Below are 20,191 nucleotides of genomic sequence, written 5' to 3' on the forward strand. Positions count from 1 at the left end.
GAAATACTGATTCAGATAAATAAAAGTGCAATATTCTAAGCTGTTAATGGAGCTTGAAAAAACCTACAAAATAACCCCATCTTAAAATCAAGAGACCATGATTAAATTAAAATTATAGAAGGAAAAGATCACAATGAAACAAAAATCCTATACATTAGAAGGTTTATTTTAAAATAGCTCTAAATTCCAAATCTGAAACACAGAACATGATGATTGTCAACCAACATTTATTGAGTACTATAGTAGATATTTTGAACTTTGAATAATTGAGTTGCACGTTTTAAAAATAATCTGTCTTTTATGACAGAAATCAGGCAGTTCCTGGCATAATTTGACAGGAACGTTCTGCCTTTTCCCTGTCAGCATGGTGTGAGGCAATGCAATTAAAATCTAACTGTGATTTGTTTTGACTGGTGAGATTTTTCTCTTTTCTTTCTAATGTAGAATGCATATTTATTCACATGGTAACTTTTATTAAAGCAATGTAATATGCATTTTACGTAATTTGATGTTGTTATTGTCAATGGAGATACCCTTTGAGGATTTGACCCTGACTTTAGAGGTGCAATGACACCTAATATTCTGCCTGCCAGTCCCTTTTGCTCTCTGAAGCAACTTGAATTTTTCCTGTCCCAAACTGTCCCAGACTACCAATGCCCCTTCTTGGCAGCAGTGTGGCCTTGGGCTTCCTACCTCTCTCTGAGGCCAGCTCAGCATCTTTCTTCTGTGGTTCACTGACATTTTAGCTCCAGACAATATCATTCTTTCATACTGTTATATTTTCTGCAATCATGAACCATACTGCTGCATCCCAGCTAGGTACATACGTATTTCCTTCTTTTATTTTCCAATTTATTTTCCAATTGTTAGACAGTGTATTAAGACTCTCCTCTCTCTTCTTTAATCCTTCTTTCTTTTCATGGTTGGCTCAAAACTGCCCCAAAAGGAAACTTCTATGCAAGAAAAGGAAGAACAATTAGATACAAAAGTAAAAATTTATGGAATAGCAATATTTAAACTTTCAAAAGAACACACATTTACCTTTATAATCTTTCCAAGTCTGTATATCTTTATATCTTCCTCTTCTAAAATTTCTTTTCCTCTAGGTCAGAATTCTCTAGTAGTTTTCATTTGTATATTTCTTAGGAGTAGAATTAAGCTTTCTTTTTTCATATAGTTAAGTCATTTGACTTTCTTTTCTGGGGACTGTCTGTTCTTATCCTTTGCCCATTCTATGTTAATGTTTTTTTCCCCACTGAGTCCCAGGAGTACATGTATTAATAGTTTAGGTCTTTATTATAACTATTTTGGTAAGATATTTTTCCCATTTGTCCTTTGTCTTTTGGTTTTATGATTTTTTTTTCTCTGTAGAAGTTTCTTTTTATTTTGTGGAGTAAATTTTTATCTCTCCCTCTGTTTTTGGCTTCTGGATTTTGAGTCTTTGAAAGTCATCCTTCAAAATAATAAATTCTCCTGTATTTTCTTCTAGTACCTTTATGATATAATTTTTTTTTAAATTTAAATCTTAGATACATTTGGAATTAATCATTATATTCAATGTAGGGTATAGATAAAACTTATTTTTTTTTCCAGATGACTATCCGGTTAGTCAAATACCATTTATTGAATAATTCACCTTTTGCCCCACTGAAATGCCACCTTTATTAATAATAAATTTCTGTGTGTACTTGGGTCTTTTTCTGGAGTCTCTCTTCAGTTCCATTGGTTACTCTGTTTATGCATGCATTATATAGTTTAATTCTCAAGGCTTTATTATATGTTTTGATAAGGTTAGCACACCTTCCACTGCTCTTTTTGTTCAGATTTTCCTGGCTAATCTTAATTACTTTTCCATATGAATTTTAGAACCAACTGGCCTATTTAAAAAATAATGTTGTATTTATTGATATGATATTACGTTTATTAATGACATTAAAGAGAATATATTTACGACGTTGAACATTCCTATCAAAAAATAGATCTTTCAATTTGTTCAAGTTTTTTTTTTTGTATTCTTTATTTTCAAGTTCTCTTCATATGGATCTTGCACTTTTTTGTGTAAGCCTATTGCTAGACATTTACATTTTTGTAGCTATTAGCATTTTCTTTCATTGTAGCTTGTGACTGGCTGCTGTGTTCTGTAAAAGCTATAGATGGCTATTTAATATTTCTGTCTTAAAGAATTTTCTTGTTTGCAGTAATGTTTTAACCTAAACACAATTCTTGGATTTTTTTTCCCCCAAATACCATATAATCTAAAAATAATATGTTTAATTTCTTTCCAAATTTTATAATTCTCTCCTATATAACTGCATTGACCTTCAGTACAGTGTATTACACAATTGTACCTCAAGAATAATATTAAATAAAGGTGCTTACAGAGGGCATCTGTGACTTTGTTTCTGAGTGTAAAGAGAATGACTTTAGTGCTGTGGCTTTCAATCTTGACTGCACATTTAATCATGCACGTTAAAATCTCTGGCTGGCAGGACCCAGGTACTTTGTTTTAGGCTGAAATAGATACATTTTACCATGTCATCTACACATTTTAGTTTTGAAATTTTTAAGTAAAGTGTTTAAATTTTATTGAATATGTATTTTCTCTATAGAACTATTAGAATGAATTATGAATCCATTATTACTATATTAATATAATCAATTTTATTAGTGGATTTCCTATGCTGAACTATCCTTGCATTTCGTAAATAAAACTAGGCATCCAAGTATTATTCTTTTAATGTCCTATTAAGATTGTACTGAAGATTTCTTGCCATTAATATTCGTAAGTGAGATTGATAGATCATTTGTTTTGTGTGTGGGAAATCATTGATAGGTTTGATATTGTCATGCTCACATTATAAAAAAAAATATTTGGAATTGGGGCACCTGGGGGGCTCAGTTGGTGAAGCATCTGACTTTTGATTTTGGCTCAGGTCATGATCTCACAGTTCATGGAATTGAGCCCTGCGTTGGGCTCTGTGCTGAAATCATGGAGACTGCTTTGGATTCTCTCTCTCTCTCTGCTGCTACCCTGCTCATGCTATTTCTCTCTCAAAAGAAATAAACATTTAAAAAGATAATTAGAACTTTTCTGTGATTTAAAATAACTTCTCTGGTATTGGAATGGATTTCTTTTTTTAAGTTTGGCTGAGTTTCCCTGGAAGCTTATGGACCTGGTACTTTGCTGTGTGTGTGTTGGGTGTGTGAGGATTGGGTAGATAGCATTTTGACAGCTTTTACGTTCTCTTCTATAGAGATCAGTTAATTTAGATTTTCTCTTACTGGGTATATTTTGGTAAATTATGTTTTCCTAAAAATTAGCCCTTTAATCCAGCCAGATTTTTAAATTCATTTTCAAAAGGTTCAGTATTCTTGGGGCACCTTAGTGGCTCAGTTGGTTGAGCATCTGACTTCAGCTTAGATCATGATCTTGCAGGTTATGAGTTCAGGACCTGCATCAGGCTCACTGCTGTTGGTGCAGAGCCCGCTTCGGACCCTCTGTTCCTCTGTCTCTCTGTTCCTCCCCAGCTTGTGCTCTTTCAAATAATAAATAAACATTAAAAAAAAAAAAGGTTGAGTATTCTCTAAGATTACTGTACTATTTCCCCTTGTTTTGCTATTATTTTCATTTTATGACTTCTTATTTTTACAACTGTAATTTTTATCTTGAATAGGTCAGATAGCAATGTATCTAATTATTTTAAAAAGCATCTTTCTTTCAAAAATCAGCTTTTGTGTTTATTAGTATTTCTTTTTATTATTTCCAGACACATTAATTTTTTTTAATCTTAAACTGCTTCTTTTTTCCTTTGGTTTATTATTCCTTTTTCTCATAATTTGAGTCAGATTCTTAATCTATTGATTTTTCATCCTTTTTATTAAAGTATACAGTGTTGTCAGTTCTCCTTGGAGCCCTGTTTGACCCAATTACTGTAGATTCTGAAAAAAAAAATGTTTTCATTATCATTGTTTTCTAAAAATTCTCCCATTTGGATCTGTTAATTCTTTTTAAAAAATTTTCTTTTCAATGTTTATTTACTTTTGAGAGAGAGAGAGAGAGAGAGAGAGAGAGAGAGAGAGAGAGAGCATGAGTGGGGGAGAGGCAGACAGAGAGGGAGATACAGAATCTCCAGGCTCTAAGCTGTCGACACAGAGCCTGATGTAGGGATTAAACTCTCAAACCACGAGATAATGACCTGAGCCAAAGTTGGAGGCTCAACTGACTGAGCCACCCAGGTGTTTCTGTTATGTCTTTTTTGACTTGAGAGTTGACAGAGTTTAAAATTTTTCAGATGGAAATAATTTTTTCTTTTCCAATTTAGAAAACAATTTCTAGTTTATTGCATAGTGGTCAGAGGATATTTTCTGTACATTTTCTACTTTTTAGACATTTTTGGGGTTTTCTTTGTGGCTGAAAATATATTCACATATAAGAGGATATTCCATGAATAGTTGAAAATAAGGTGTAGTTGACTTTCAAGGTGCGGAGTTTGATACAGACTGCTTATATCTGCTTTATTAATTATGTTAATTAGATCTTTGGGGTTTTTTCTTAATATGTCATAAATTGAGAAACTTGAATTAAAAATCTCCTATCTTCTAGTATATTTCTGAATATTTATAACTACCTCTATATTAAATACATTTTATCTTCATTGGGAATTGAACCCATTGTGAACATGCCCTTTTACCATGTTTGATGCTTTGCATCCTGACTTCTATCTTGTCTGATAATGAGATCAAGTCTTGTATTCTTTGTTTGCATTTGCCTAGTATACCTTTACCTCTTCTTTTGTTTTTAACCTTGAATTGGTGTTTCAAGAGTGCTTCCTGACAGATCCTGGAGTTAGGTTTTGTTTTGTGATCTGATCTGAGGATTTTTAAAAAATAAGTGAGTGAAGTTCATTTACATTAATTAGTATGATAGATGATTTTGGTGTTTTTTTTGCCATATTATTTTGTTATGTTGTTTATATGGATCAAATTTTTGACTAAGTACTCTATTTGCTTTGCTGTGTGTATGTGTGGTTAGTTCTTTTAATATATAGAAAAAATGTGGTTTTATCCTATAAAGTTATCTTTATAACCTTATATAATATCTTTATTTCCATAATTCAGTGCTTCTCCACCTAGTTCACATCATGGTATACCTAGAAGATGGTGTTGTGTGACACCTTTGGATTAATGGATGAGACACCTCTAAAGGACTCTTGTGTGGTGGGGATCTTCCTCTGACTCCAGCTCTGCCGCTGAGATGGGGGGGGGGTCACTGTCTCAGCTCACCTGAGCATTTTCAGTGCACCTGTTAATAAGCTGTACTATTTCTTGATATCAGAAGGGTAAAATTAGCTCCTTCCCTCTTCCTTTCCCTCTTTTCCTCCCTGTTTAGTTTTCCTTGTGTTTACCTTTGTACCGCCGTATGTGCTTATATTTCTATATTGATTTGTCAGCTCTAAATAATATCCTTTGATTCTGTCATTACAGATTCAGAAATCAAGATTTTTACTTCTTACCTTGTGTGTGTGTGTGTGTGTGTGTGTGTGTGTGTGTGTGTGTGTGTGTGTTTTAAGCCAGCTGCAAAGGGAGTTGAAAAAATGGTGTGAAGGGGCCCCTGGGTGGCGCAGTCGGTTAAGCGTCCGACTTCAGCCAGGTCACGATCTCGCGGTCTGTGAGTTCGAGCCCCGCGTCGGGCTCCGGGCTGATGGCTCGGAGCCTGGAGCCTGTTTCCGATTCTGTGTCTCCCTCTCTCTCTGCCCCTCCCCCGTTCATGCTCGGTCTCTCTCTATCCCAAAAATAAATAAAAACGTTGAAAAAAAATTTAAAAAAAAAAAAAAGAAAAAATGGTGTGAAGTTGAGTTGAATTGGTAAATGCCTTACTGGTCAATCAGGGTTTGGCCAGATGGTGGATTTTCAAACTTACCCATGAAGATATGGTAATAATCAATAAATAGAAAATTAAACAATAGTAAAAAAGCCCCCAGAGAATCATAAGTAAGTGATCTTCTATTTGGAAGGCTTCCAGCCACAGTGGAAGCATTTCCAATAATTAAAAAGTGTGGTTTCTCCATTCAGTATAGCATTTATCTTTCTCCTTTCCCTCCTTTATATCTACTGCTTTCCCACTTTTGTCTTCCTTTTACTGTTGTGGTAACTTTTTCCCCCTCTAAATTTTCCATGCTGTATAATATCTGGGCAGGGGAAGGAGTTACTTTTCTCAAAACCATTCTTTGTTCATATTTCGTCACAACATTTTTCTCATCTATTTCTCCCCTTTGAATTTAATATTTTCCCTTCAGTAGTTTTCTTTTTTTTTTAATTTTTTTTTCAACATTTTTATTTATTTTTGGGACACAGAGAGACAAAGCATGAATGGGGGAGGGGCAGAGAGAGGGGGACACAGAATTGGAAACAGGCTCCAGGCTCTGAGCCATCAGCCCAGAGCCCGATGCGGGGCTCGAACTCACGGACCGCGAGATCGTGACCTGGCTGAAGTCGGACGCTTAACCGACTGCGCCACCCAGGCGCCCCTCCCTTCAGTAGTTTTCATCTGTCCTTAATCTCTGCTTAAACGTCCTATTTTGGTTTCTTTCTCTGGTTTCTTTTTCACTCCCTCTTCTCTCAAAATCTCACCATGCTCTTTCTAACCACACCAAATATCATCCAGATTTTCTGTTGAAGTTTCTCTCCCATGGATTACATTTACTAGGAATTGTCTTAGCCTACTTGGGCTGCTTTAATAAAATACCACAGGCTGGTAGCTTAAACAACAGAAATTTATTTTTCATTGTTCTTGAGTCTGGGAAGTCCAAGATCAAGGTGCTGGCCAATATGGTTCCTAATAAGGGCTTTCTTCCTGGCTTGCAGATGGAGATCTCCTCACTGTGTCCTAACATGACAAAGGGAGAGAGCTCTAGTGTCCCTACCTCTTCTTATAAGGGCACTAGCTCTATTGGATTAGGGCCCACCCTTATAACTTCATTTAACCTTTGTCACCTCTTCACAGGCCCTGTCTCCAAGTGAAGTCACATAGAGGGTTAGGGCTTCAACATATGAATGGGGGGTTTCATAATCTGGTCCATAGCAGGACAGTATGTGTTTATTGATATATTATTTGCCAAGGATCTTCTATACCATTATACAGTTTTCCTTATTGTTACACAATAGTATGGTACTTTCTATGGGGCAATACAAATTATGTCTTTTTATATTGTGGTAGAAAATACATAATATAAAATGCATAATCTTAATCATTTCTAAGTGTATGATTCAGTAGTATTGAGTATATACATTTTTTTTAACAAGCCAAGGATCTGTTTTTTCTTAACCAGCATTTAAAGTTCTATGTTCATAATATTTTTTTTTGAGCATTTACTTCTTGCTAGACATAGTATTGAGTGGTTTACATGGATTATTTCATTTAATACTCATAATAACTCTACAAGTTAGAAACTATTATTTCATCCTGTTTAACAAGTAGAGACCCAAGTCTCAGCTAAATAACTAGTTTAAGGTTGCATAGCTAGTAAATAGCAGAGCTGAGATTCAGTGTGTTTAAATTGAATCCAAATTGACTGTGGAACTAATCTCCTTAACCACTCTTCTGCACCATATTTTTATTCTGTTTTTAAGAATAAAATATGCTAATATGGATAAGATATTTACTATATGTTCCAGTGTTTATGTAAAATGGGTCTGTTACAAATGCCTGATTTATGTTTCCAGTGATAGAGAAATCATCAAAGCAATTAATGTAAAACTGACATGAAAAGACATTTACTTAAAGACATTTACTTCTCCAGAATTTGTTTTCCTAAGGTGAATGGGCATAGAATGAGATTTCTCAACTTTGGCACTATTGACATTTTGTTCTAGATAATTGTTTGGGGGAGGGGAGTTGTCCTGTGCATTGTAGGATGTTTACTAGTATCCTTGGGCTCTACTCCCAAGATGACAGCAGCACTACTCTCCTTAGTCCTAAACAAAACAAAACAAAACAAAACAAAACAAAACAAAACAAAACAAAACCTTCAGACATGGCCAGATGTCCTCTAGGGGGAAAATCTCCCACAGTCAAGAACCTCTAGGCTAGAATGCAAAATATTCCATTACAGTTGACCCTTGAATAACATGAGGGTTAGGGGCACTGATCTCCCATGTAGTCAAAAATCCACATAAAATTTTGACTCCCTCTGAACTTAATCAGTGACAGCCTACTGTTGACTGGAAGCCTTACCAATAACATGAACAGTTGATTAACACATATTTTGTATATATATTACATACTGTATTCTTAAAATAAGCTAGAGAAAAGAAAATGTTAAGAAAATCATGGGAGAATACATACACAGTACTGTACTGTATTTACTGCAAATAAGCCACATATAAGTGGATCCACAAGTTCAAAACCATGTTGTTTAAGGGTCAACTGTATTTAGACCCTAAACCCAATAGTCATCTGGATGTTTTATGTATTTAAAAAAAATCTATATTGAATGCATGCTGTGTTCCAAGTACCGTTTTCTTCTTTTTTTAAAAAAAATTTTTTAACGTTTATTTATTTTTGAGAGAGAGAGAGACAGAGCATGAACGGGGGAGGGCCAGAGAGAGGGAGACACAGAATCTGAAACAGGCTCCAGGCTCTGAGCTGTCAGCACAGAGCCCGACGCGGGGCTCGAACCCACGGACCGCGAGATCATGAGCTGAGCCGAAGTCCGACGCTTAACTGACTGAGCCACCCAGGTGCCCCCCAAGTACCGTTTTCTAAGAGCTTTACAGATATTAACTAATTTAATCCCCCCAAATTATAAAGTATACCTATTAGGTATACAAATTATAATCCCTCAACCCTATAAGGTAGATACCATGTAGTGGATACATTATGTTAGAGGAAATACAAACCCTGCCAGTCTGATGGGAAAGTCCCCATTCCGATCCACAATGCTTAAGTTCTTATTTGGCTGTGCAGTGACTTCCATTTGCCATTCTTGATAAAGTTTTCAATACTATATGACTAATTGAGAAAAGTAACAAAAAATACGAAATAATTTTTTTCCCTCATAGGAAGAGAATGTGTACTAGATTTAATCGAAAAGGATATAATGCAGTGAGTGATTACTTTGGCTGTCTTGGCCTCTGAATGTTCCTTTTTGGCCATTGTCCAAGAACTGCTCATGGTTCTAGGTTGTTCATCCTCCCAGAACAATGAATAGAAGGAAGTAGTGTTCAGGTTTCTGTTGGTAGAGTACTTATATATGTCCATTCCCAGTTGGAGCTTCAAGATAATTTTCCCCCAGATGCAATTTTATAGTTTGTGCAACGGGGAAATTGTCAATAAAATCTTTGCCTCTCATCACCTGTTAGATTATCAAAGCAAGCAATATAGACACTTCTTCATTTGATAGAAAGTGTCAAGGAAGTGAAGCATCTGACGATCTACATTAAACTTAATATTTTTCACAATAAAAGTTTTTTTTAAGTTTATTTGAGATAGAGAATGTGTGTGTGCACATGTGTGAGTGAGCAGGGGAAGGGCAGAGAGGAAGAGAGAGAATCCAAAGCAGGCTTTGCACTATTGGCACAGAGCCCAACGTGGGGCTTGAACCCATGAACCATGAGATCATGACCTGAGCTGAAATCAAGAGTTGGACACTTAACCAACTGAGCCACCCAGGCGCCCATATGATGAAAATTTTTAAAAAATTACAAATGTAGAGGGAATAGGATAATGAACTTGATGTACTCACCATTCATATTTAATGCATAGTGTCATCTATACTTATGCTCCCAATCAGATTTTTTTTTTTTTTTTAATTTTTTAAAAATTTTTTTTTTTTCAACGTTTATTTATTTTTGGGACAGAGAGAGACAGAGCATGAACGGGGGAGGGGCAGAGAGAGAGGGAGACACAGAATCGGAAACAGGCTCCAGGCTCTGAGCCATCAGCCCAGAGCCCGACGCGGGGCTCGAACTCACGGAGCGCGAGATCGTGACCTGGCTGAAGTCGGACGCTTAACCGACTGCGCCACCCAGGCGCCCCCAATCAGATTTTTTTGAAACAAATCCCATATTATTTTACTTGTGCTGTTTCATTATGTCTCTCTAAAAAGATAAAAAACCATTTTGAGTACAGCTATACAAAACCATGATCTCATCTAAACATGTATAAAGAATTTGATATCAGATGTGTAGGCAGTGATTATATTTTTTAATTGTCATATAATTCTTTTTATAGTGTTTAACTTGAATCTAAATAAGGTTCATGAATTGCTATTAGTTTATTTGTTTTTAAATTTTCTTTCTCAGGATTTTTATTTAAAAAAATTTTTAATGTTTATATTTGGGGGGGCATGAGTGGGGGAGGGGCAGAGAGAGAGGGATACACAGAATCTGAAGCAGGCTCCAGGCTCTTGAACTGTCAGCACAGAGCCCGATGCCGGGCTTGAACCCATGAACCACGAGATCCTGACCTGAGCCGAAGTCAGGTGCTGAACTGACTAAGCCACGCAGGTGCCCTGATGATTTTATTTTTTTGAGGTAAAATTTACCTTTTAAGTCTTTCAATCTATAGATTCCCCATATTCTTGTTTTTTTTTTCTTTTTAGAAATATGTTTTTTATGTTATAATATAATGGATTTATTATTAAATGCTTTAATAAGTATTTAAAAAATTTCTGAGTTTTTATTTCCAACATGGTAAATACCAACAGATGTAAACCTGCACAAACAAAAGCTCTTTGAGGTCCCCAGCAATCTTTTTTTTTTTTTTTTTTTTTTTTTTTTTGAAGACCACTTCAGTCATAAACTCACTACCAAGGGTTTAGATTAACTAATGCATTCATGGAATGTCACACTATAAAGAAGTACTATTTTAAAATTAGTTAAAACAATATAACAGATGATTCCTAAGGTTCCACCTAAACCTAAGATCCAACCATTCTACACGAGAGGTCCTAATAAATGTACTATTTTTCAGCACAACTTCTCATCCTTAAGTCTCCTTTTTTCTTGAAACCCTTTGAATCCCCCTGGCCAGTTCCATCCGACCTATGTAAAATGGCATCTGTTTTGATTTACCCACATTGATCTACCTTATTTCCTAAACTTCAGTGATTTGAGTAGTACCATCACAATTTTTTTTCCCCAAATGCCTAACACCTCTACTACTATTTTTCTTTGAATTGGCACACTTTTGGGGCACCTGGGTGGCTCAGTCGGTTGAGCTTCTGACTTTGGCTCAGGTCATGATCTCACCCACCGCTCATGAGTTTAAGCCCCACCTTGGACTCTGTGCTGACAGCTCAGCACAAGCCTGGAGTCTGCTTCAGATTCTGTGTCTTCCTGTCTCTCTGCCCCACCCCCGCTCATGCTTTTTCTCTCTCTCAAAAAGTAAACATTAAAAAAAATTTTTTTTAAATGGCACACTTTTGTTTTGAATTTAAATACCCTCTTTAGCTTTATCACACAGAGTATTATCCATGAAAGGTGCTAGCTGTGCATTTTTTCACATAGTAAAATAAATGCATAACTAAATATCTTAAGTAAAAAGGGCATTTATGAAAATTTAAAGTACAAAGTAATCATCCTTGTACTGCCCAAAATCTACTCTTTTACCTCCAGTGGTCTGCACATAGCACTGTGGTAACCTTTCTGTGCTGTACCTGTGTGGTTCCTTGCCCATCGTCCCCACCAGGGAGGACGGGGACTGGCTTTCTTCTCTGTATCACCATGTTAGGAAGCCTGGTGCCAGGTGCATAATATGCTTTCAATAAATGTTTGATGAATGAATGTCTCTCTTACTATTACCATAGTGAAATACCATTAGCAAGGGGCGCCTGGGTGGCTCAGTCGGTTGAGCGGCCGACTTCAGATCAGGTCATGATCTCGCGGCCCGTGAGTTCGAGCCCCGCGTTAGGCTCTGTGCTGACAGCTCAGAGCCTGGAGCCTGTTTCAGATTCTGTGTCTCCCTCTCTCTGACCCTCCCCCCTACATGCTCTGTCTTTCTCTGTCTCAAAAATAAATAAACATTAAAAAAATTTTTTTTTGAAAAGAAAAAGAAAAAAAAATACCATTAGCAAATAGAAATCTTTGCTATTTTCTCTTTGATTCCCAACCTCAGATAACTTCATCACTCAAACATGGAATCAAAACATAAAGAAGTAGCTAAACATGTGGAAGTGAAGTAGGGCCTGTTTTTCTACCACCTAAAACTTAGTTGTTGTTTTTATGATAGGACAGGATATATTTTTCCATTGAAGAAAGGGGTCCTTTATCCCACAGTTTCCCGTCCTCAGATCTCTGATTTTCCTGCAAACTAGTGTTTAAATCTAGAGGCTTGTTCAAATTCAGGCTCCTTAAAAAAATGGCTATTTTTAGAAATATTACATTATAGGTTGTGGTATGTTCTTTGATCAGGAGGCACATAATTTCTGGTTAGTGGTTTAGATGACTGTATTTCAGATCCATCGATTCATGAGAGGTTGCAAAACTTGATAGGTTAATTCTATCATTTCCTCTTTGTTCTTTAGCTGGAATGTCTATAAAAAGACACTTCCCACTATCGACCATTGTGTTACCCAGAGGTACAGGTTATGCAGAAAACTTGCTTAAATGTTTTCTTTTTTCTTTCTTCTTTTTTTTTTTCTTCAAAATAATCAGTTGACTCCTTAGCATCCTCCAAGGAGTTTGAGTTGTTGAGTTTTGTTGTGTTTGGTTTTAGTTTTATTATGAATAAAAATCACATGTGAATAAACATATTTGATACATTTAACCTATTGGAGTTATTATCTGCATGCTCAACTTGTCCCAATTTTGGCTAGTGGGAGTCTTTTTGGTTTGGCTCCTGAGGTTCTTTGGCATAATCCTGGTAAATTGAGATAGTTTCCTTGCTGGCTGGTTGACAAAATACTTTAACTCATCTTGGACATATTCTGCCCCAGACCTAGAATCAACAATTTCTTGAAGGAGACTTGGTTCCTTCAAGTGGGAAATGACCTTTAGAAAACATAATCTGAGTGGTAATGGTGTTCATTGCTATTCATCATTATTCTGAGGCCCTTTCAATGCTAGAGTTGCTTTTAAAGATGGAATATACTCTAAGTTCATATGCATCTTTCTTATTCAAATTTGGAACTTTTAAGCCTCCAGAGTTTTTATTTCATCTTACATTTGTGTTTTCTTTAAACAATACTGAAAGCCTTAGTTTTTTTTTTTTTAGTCTTTTTTTTTAAAAGTTTATTCATTTTGAGAGAGAAAGAAAGAACATGAGCAGGGGAGGGGCAGAGAGAGGGAGAGAGAGAATCCCATGCAGAGCCCTACATGGGGCTCAATCTCATGAACCATGAGATAATAGCCTGAGACAAGATCAAGAGTCAGATACTTAACTGACTGAGTCATCCAGTCGCCCTTGAAAGCCTTAGTTTTTAACCATAGTGGAATAAGCACTCATTTTATTTATCTTATAATACTATATAACTGTCTCATATTAACAATATTGAGTCTTCCCCATCTTGTAAGATGGTGGGTGAAAAGCTGAGAACCAGATACTAAGGAGAAGAACCTGAAGCCAAGAAGGCTGATGCTGGTGGCAGAGTTAAGAAGGGTAAACTTAAGGCTAAAATGCCAAAGAAGGGGAAGCCCCACTGCAGCCAAAACCCTGTCCTAGTTAGAGGAAGTGGCAGATATTTCCAATTGACTATGTATTCCAGAAGGGCAGTGTACCAGAGGAAGTATTCAGCAGCTAAATCTAGGGTTGAATACAAAAAGTAGGAGAAGGTTCTTGCTACTATCACAAAACCAGATGGTGGTGACAAGAATGCTGGTACCTGACTGGTTAAACTTTGTAAAGTGCCTAGGTATTATCCTACTGAAAATGTGCCTCGAAAGCTGTTGGGCCATGGCAAAAAAACTTTCAATCAGCATGTGAGAAAACTGTGAGCTACCATCACTCCTGGGGCCATTTTGGTCATCCTCACTGGGCACCACAGAAATAAGAGGGTAGTTTTCCTGAAACAGCTGAGCAGTGGCTTGCCACTTGTGACTGCATCTCTGGCCCTCAATCAAGTTCTTTGCATAGAACACACCAGAAACTTGTGATTGCCACCTCCACCAAAACTGTTATAAGCAACATGAAAATCCCAAGACATCTCATTGATGCTTACTTCAAGAAGAAGAAGCTATATGAACCCAGCCACCAGGAAGGTGAAGTCTTTGACATGGAGAAAGAGAAATATGAGATTATAGAGCAGAGCAAGATTGATCAGAAAGCTGTGGACTTGTAAATGCTACCAAAAATCAAAGCTGTTCCTCAGCTTCAGGGCTACCTCCACTCAGTTTTCTCTCACAGGTGGAGTTCATCCGCACAAATGGGAGTGTTCTAAATTTCTTACAAAGGACCTAATTAAATAACTGATCCATTTCAAAATAAAAATAAAACAATATTGACATTATTAGTAGCAACATGTTTACTAAAGACCATATATTTTTCCCTCATTTTTGTTGTTAGGTTATATCCCTTGGATATATAGTCAAATTACTATATTGTAAAGTTATATGGAATAACTCCTTTAAGTTGTTATGCTGAAAAGTTATGATTCTTGGGGATTGCTTTATTTAATTTTGTCTTATAATTATGTAAAATATTTACGTGGTTCTAAGATTAAATCTACAAAACAGGTCATATTCAAAGGAGTCCAGGGTCTATCCTTATCCTCTAACCAATGCTCTTCCCTCTTCTATAGGTAACAATTTTTTAAATGATTTATGATTTTTTAATATCAGCAAATACATATTTATATCCCTCTTCTTAAATAAACAGAAGTCACTGTAAATACTTCTCATCTTGCTTTTTTTTTACTTAATAATATATCTTGAAGATTTCTTCATAATAGTATATTAAGATATTCCCTATTCCCTTTTTGACCGCATAGTAGCCCATAGTTAATTCAACCAGTTTCTATTGATAGGCATTTGGGTTGTTTCTGGTCTTTTCTCTTCCAAATAATATTTCAGTTAAGAACCTTATACATACATATTTTTATTATTTTTGTCAGGGTGGCTTTGAGCATATATCTTTTGTTTTTGTCAGTACATCTTTATTTAGGAATATTCTTTAGTGATTCTTGTAGCAAGAAACTAGGAATGGTAAATTCTCTCACTTTATTTGTTTGAAAATATATTTTTTGCCTTTATGTAATAGTGTTGCTGGGCAAAGAATTTTAAGTTAATAGTTACTTACTTTTAGCACACTGAAGATAGTACTTGATTGGCCTCTATTGTTGCTAATGAGCAGTTGCTATTAAGACATAGAACTATTTCTTTATACATAATTTAACTTTTCTTTTTGGTTGCTTTAAGATACTCTTTTAGTTCCAGATTATCTACAGTTTCACTAAGATGTGCTTGGCATGGATATATTTTAATTTACCATGTTTGGTTTTCATTTTGGTACTTGAAAAGTTTATTTATTGGCGGGAAGGGGCAAAGAGGGGGGAAGAGAGAGAGAATCCCAAGCAGACTCCATGCTGACAACTGGCTCAGGGCTCGAAGTCACTAAAGGTGAGATCATGACCTGAGCTGAAATCAAGAGTCAGATGCTTAACTGACTGAGCCACCCAAGCATCCCTTCATTTTGGTACCCAAATCAGAAGAGTCTTCTCTTTAATTAATTCTGCAAAAAGTTCTTAGCCATTTTCTTTTCTATTATCTTCCTTCGACTCCAACTCCTTTACCCCACCACCTTTTCCTTCTCATGCTCTTATCAATTGTACTTCCTCAGTCTATTTTCCATGTCTCTTAATTTCTCTTTCATATATATTTATTTCTTATAGTCTCTCATTTTAGCAGTTTTAGTAATTTACTTAAATATGTATTCCTGTTCACATTTTTAAAAAGTTGCATGCATGTTTTTACTAAGTTGTTTTATAGTGCAAAGTAATTGTGTGTGTAACAGGGTGTTCACTGGGATTTGTGCTTCCTCTGAAATGACCACTAAAGGGTAAAAAACTGAGGGAAAGGAGACATCAAGTACCTCACATTCTAGAGAACCTCCTAGTAACTGGGGCTTATCAAGGATAGCCTCACTGGATCTTCTATCTACACAAATACCCAGGAGCTTAACTATATAATCAGAACATGAAGGAGAAGAAGAAATCATGGGAACCATGATAAGCCATCATTGTGCTGGAGAGGTCTCCTCTGCCCCCAAAACCCAAGTGTTAGGGGGAAGCACCAAACATCTCATTGGCATCTCATTCCCCAGTTGGGTAGCAGACTTGGTGGTGTGCCTCTGTGTCTATGTGAGCAGCAGGTGAGGAAACCTGAGAAAGATGGGAGGGTGGAACAGCATGGGGACTCCAGAAAGGAGCCAGCAGCCCTCTCTGCTATTTGGTGGGTGAGATTCACTTGGATCAAGTAGACATTGTGGAGAGTAGTCTTGATTAAATATTTTGCCAGTTGGCACCTGAGAGGGAGGGTCACTGGATGAGGAGATTATAGTGGCAAGAGACTGTGGGATAGACCTCCCAGGACAGAAGCTGAGTGTGGAAACATGATGAGTCACCACCAGCTGCTCTCCTACAGAGGGTAAGGGGCCCCAGAGAGTGTTCTGGAGAACTCACAGCTATGCTTTGCATTTCTGTTCCTCTCCAGAATCTTTAGTTTCTTTCTTTGATGAGTAGTTTTACTACTACTGCATTAGGGTAAGTAGACTCATTTTCTTGTTTGTTTTTTTATTTGGGTGAATACATTTATTGCTGTTTGCTGGTCTTTACTATTTAAAAAAATTTTTTTTCAATGTTTTATTTGTTTTTGAGAGACAGAGTATGAGTGGGGGAGGGACATAGAGAGAAGGAGACAGAATCCACGAAGCAGGCTCCAGGCTCTGAGCTGTCAGCACAGAGCCCGATGTGGGGCTCGAACCCATGAACCATGAGATCATGACCTGAGCCAAAGTCAGATGTTTAACAGACTGAGCCACCCATGCACCCCTGGTCTTTACTATTTTTTATTCATTTTGTTTGCCCTGTTAATCTCAGCACTGACCTTTTAGCCTCATTAGGCTGTATGACATTTGACATACAGCTTCTTGGTGTTTGATGTGATACTTTATACTAAAAGTGAATCTGCTTTAGTCCATCCAGCATTTGTTGCCAACTTCCTTCTCTGTATCCAGATACCCCATCACCACCCTCTTTCTGCACTGACTGAATCTTCCTTTGCAGCTGCGGCCACTATCCTGATGCTCCTCATGACCAGCCCTCACATGTGCTTTGTGCTTCAATGAAGGGGACACTTGTGCAATCAGGTAGAAAGAGATCGATTTTTCCAGAGTGATTTATACCCTCTGATAATTGAGCTATCATCAGTGACACCGCTGAGCACGCAAAAGAAAGTGGCACCTCTAGTTACAGGGAGAGCTGAGTCCTTGGAAGCATCTGAAAATGGTGACAGGACCATCTGGATATCACAATAAAATTCTAGCATCATCAGGAGTCCCTGGGCAGTATATGTGAATTTAAGAGAAAGAAACATTGTATATTCAAGGAAAATTCTGGAATGAGAACTGAGTTTTAAAAGAGGTCATAAGCAAAGGCATAGAGTTACCCTTGAACCTTGATACTACCTTGATATTACCCCCATATTCTTTGTGCCTCTTTCTATAAACAGAGATTAAGAAAGATGATGTGTTCTCTGCTATGGTTTTATTACATCCCCAAGTATAGATACACATCCAAAATGTTGCAATACCATGCCAAATGACAAGTGGCTAGGACTGTCAGACTTGATGAACAGAGAGGCTTGGGTTTGAATCTTGATGTTGCTGTTTATTTGTTGCATGACCTTGGGCAAGTCACCCACCCTTTTTGAGTCTGTTTCCTTATAATACCTATTTTACAGAGTTGTGGTGAGGTTAGACGTGAAATTGATGTAGAAACACTTGGCACCTGGCCCATAACTCACAAGGTTGGCTTCTTTTTGGACAATGAGAACAAAACCCACATTGGAATGAGCTGGGACTTACATTTCTCTTCTCTTTGTTGTTTGATTTTCACTGATTATAAAGCAAGTCATACAGATTAATTTGTTGGACAAGAGTGTGATTGTTGAACTTAGAAATATCAAGAAGAGAAATTTAAACAGAAGTTGTAAGAAGGAAATCTGTCTTCTGTGAATACAGTGAATCATGGGAGTCTGGATGGACCCTTTAATATTTTAATAGGGTTTCTGGGTCATGGGCCCTCTATTGTCTTACCTTCGGTTGATGCCATTTGATGACAGCACTAAGAATTGATGATTTCTTTATCCCCAGAAGACAACTGAAGACAGAGGAGGAAGGAGTAAATCTCTAGAGTTCCTAAGGTTGGGGACCATCTGCTCAGGGATCATCTTCATGTGTATCAGGCCAAATCATAGGCACATGAAACTTAGAGTTTCCTCCTTCCTTGCCAGTAAAACCCACTAGCTCAGAACCTTGGGAATCGGTCTTGCCCTTGCTTCCTGCAGTCAGAGCCTGAATGTGGTTTGGAATGTAAATGTTAGAATTGAGAGCATGTCTTTGGAGTAGGACAGACCTGGACCTGATCCTGGTATACGGTCAGTGCCCTGTAAATTGTGTGTATTATTATTTTTACTCCCGATTCAGCTTGTGTACTTCAGTCACATTGATCCTTAATCTTCCTTTGAATGTTTCTGTGTAGAGGAGTCTTTAAGTGATTAGTTTTGGATTCTTAGCTTTTATATTCTGCACTTTGAATTCTGTCCATGTAGCCAAACGACTCATGCTAATTGCAGTGCTCTCAATATAGAAGACATTTCTTAGATACAGGGTCTATTCCAGAGCATTCAAGGAAGACTGAAAGGTCATTTTGGGATGGGCTCCATTCTACTTTCCAAATTCAGTTTTTCTTCTCAAACTCTTCCAGGACCTGTGAATTTAAAGACTGTCATTTTAGTATCAGGGTTTTATGCAACAATGCCAGTCACTCCCACCCTCATATATTACCCTCTTTGGCCAGGAAATCGATAGAAGTGGTCAAGGGACACTGATGCTTTGTTTTGAATATGTACATATTAATGCTCATCTTCTCTTCTCATCTTGTGATCAGAATTTTGCCACCATATAGGTAAAGACACAATTAGGATTTTTGCCAGCTTTTGTGTTGTTTCATTTTAGTATCCTTCTTGGCCTCAGAACCTCCACCCCCCCTCACTGTTGATGCTCTTCTATAACATTTACTCTTAGTGGATACCTTCCTTTCCTGGCCATATCTCAGGTCATCCTTCTTTAGGAAAGAGATGTCATTACAAACCTAGTAATTTTAAAGAGGAAGATAACAGTAATAGGTGAGATTTATGGAACGTTCACCATGTATCAGACACTACTGTAACCACTTTGTATATATGAACACATTTAATACAACTCCATGAAATAAATGCTATTGTTCTTTCCCTTTTATAGTTGGGGAAACTGCTACAAGAGAGGATCAGTACCTTGTATAGCTGGAGCAAGTAGACAACAGTTAGCTTGGCCACAGGTCTTCTTGGGCTGTGGAGAATTTCCTCTGTAGGACCTCTAGGTTCAGACACTGACATCCAGGATCCTGGCTCAGGCAATCCCAAATAAGGTGCTCTTGTCATATCAGCAGGAGCATAAACATAAAAACATTTCCTACAAAATTTATAAAATGCTGGAATACTGTGTCATTTCTGCAAATCTCCTTTAAAAGCACGTCTGCCAGACAACCTATATGAGATTACCTTTGTACTCTGAAAAAGATATTATGAAGTAATAAAAAAAATACTAAAATAAGGTCACTTCCCTCCTCTTAGAAGGTATTTTTAGAGCTTGTTTTCCAGACAAAGGAAGTTGAACTGAAGAAGTCACTTTCGTTTGAAAATCAGGTGAAAGTCAACAACATTGCTACTTATGAAATTAAAAAGCAACACATTCCCAGGAGAGTATCTTTACATGCAAACTAATTTCTAAGGTCAAAAAAAAAAATTAGACGTAATTCAGTCCAACAACAGGTAATTTTGAAAAGAGCCTGTTTAGGAACTACCCACTAAGTGGGAGTTAGCAGGTTACAATTATTTTTTGGTTTATTCTAAAATTCACTTGCATAGGCATAGCCTATGGGGGTGGGTGGGAAGGGGACCCTGATTTGAAACATGTAGCTGCCAACCAAACAATGAAATG

The 20,191-nt window shown here is 37.0% G+C and overlaps 1 pseudogene; it reads left to right on the forward strand.

The window, feature by feature from the left end:
- Nucleotides 1-14,403, forward strand: part of LOC124527131 (60S ribosomal protein L6-like) — a 37,609-nt pseudogene extending 23,206 nt beyond the window's left edge.
- The last annotated feature ends 5,788 nt before the right edge of the window (nt 14,404-20,191 follow it).

Source organism: Lynx rufus, unplaced genomic scaffold (genome assembly GCF_022079265.1).
Source record: "Lynx rufus isolate CCGP_SWC_20201006 ecotype Redwood Valley unplaced genomic scaffold, mLynRuf1.p SCAF_5, whole genome shotgun sequence".
NCBI lineage: Eukaryota > Metazoa > Chordata > Mammalia > Carnivora > Felidae > Lynx > Lynx rufus.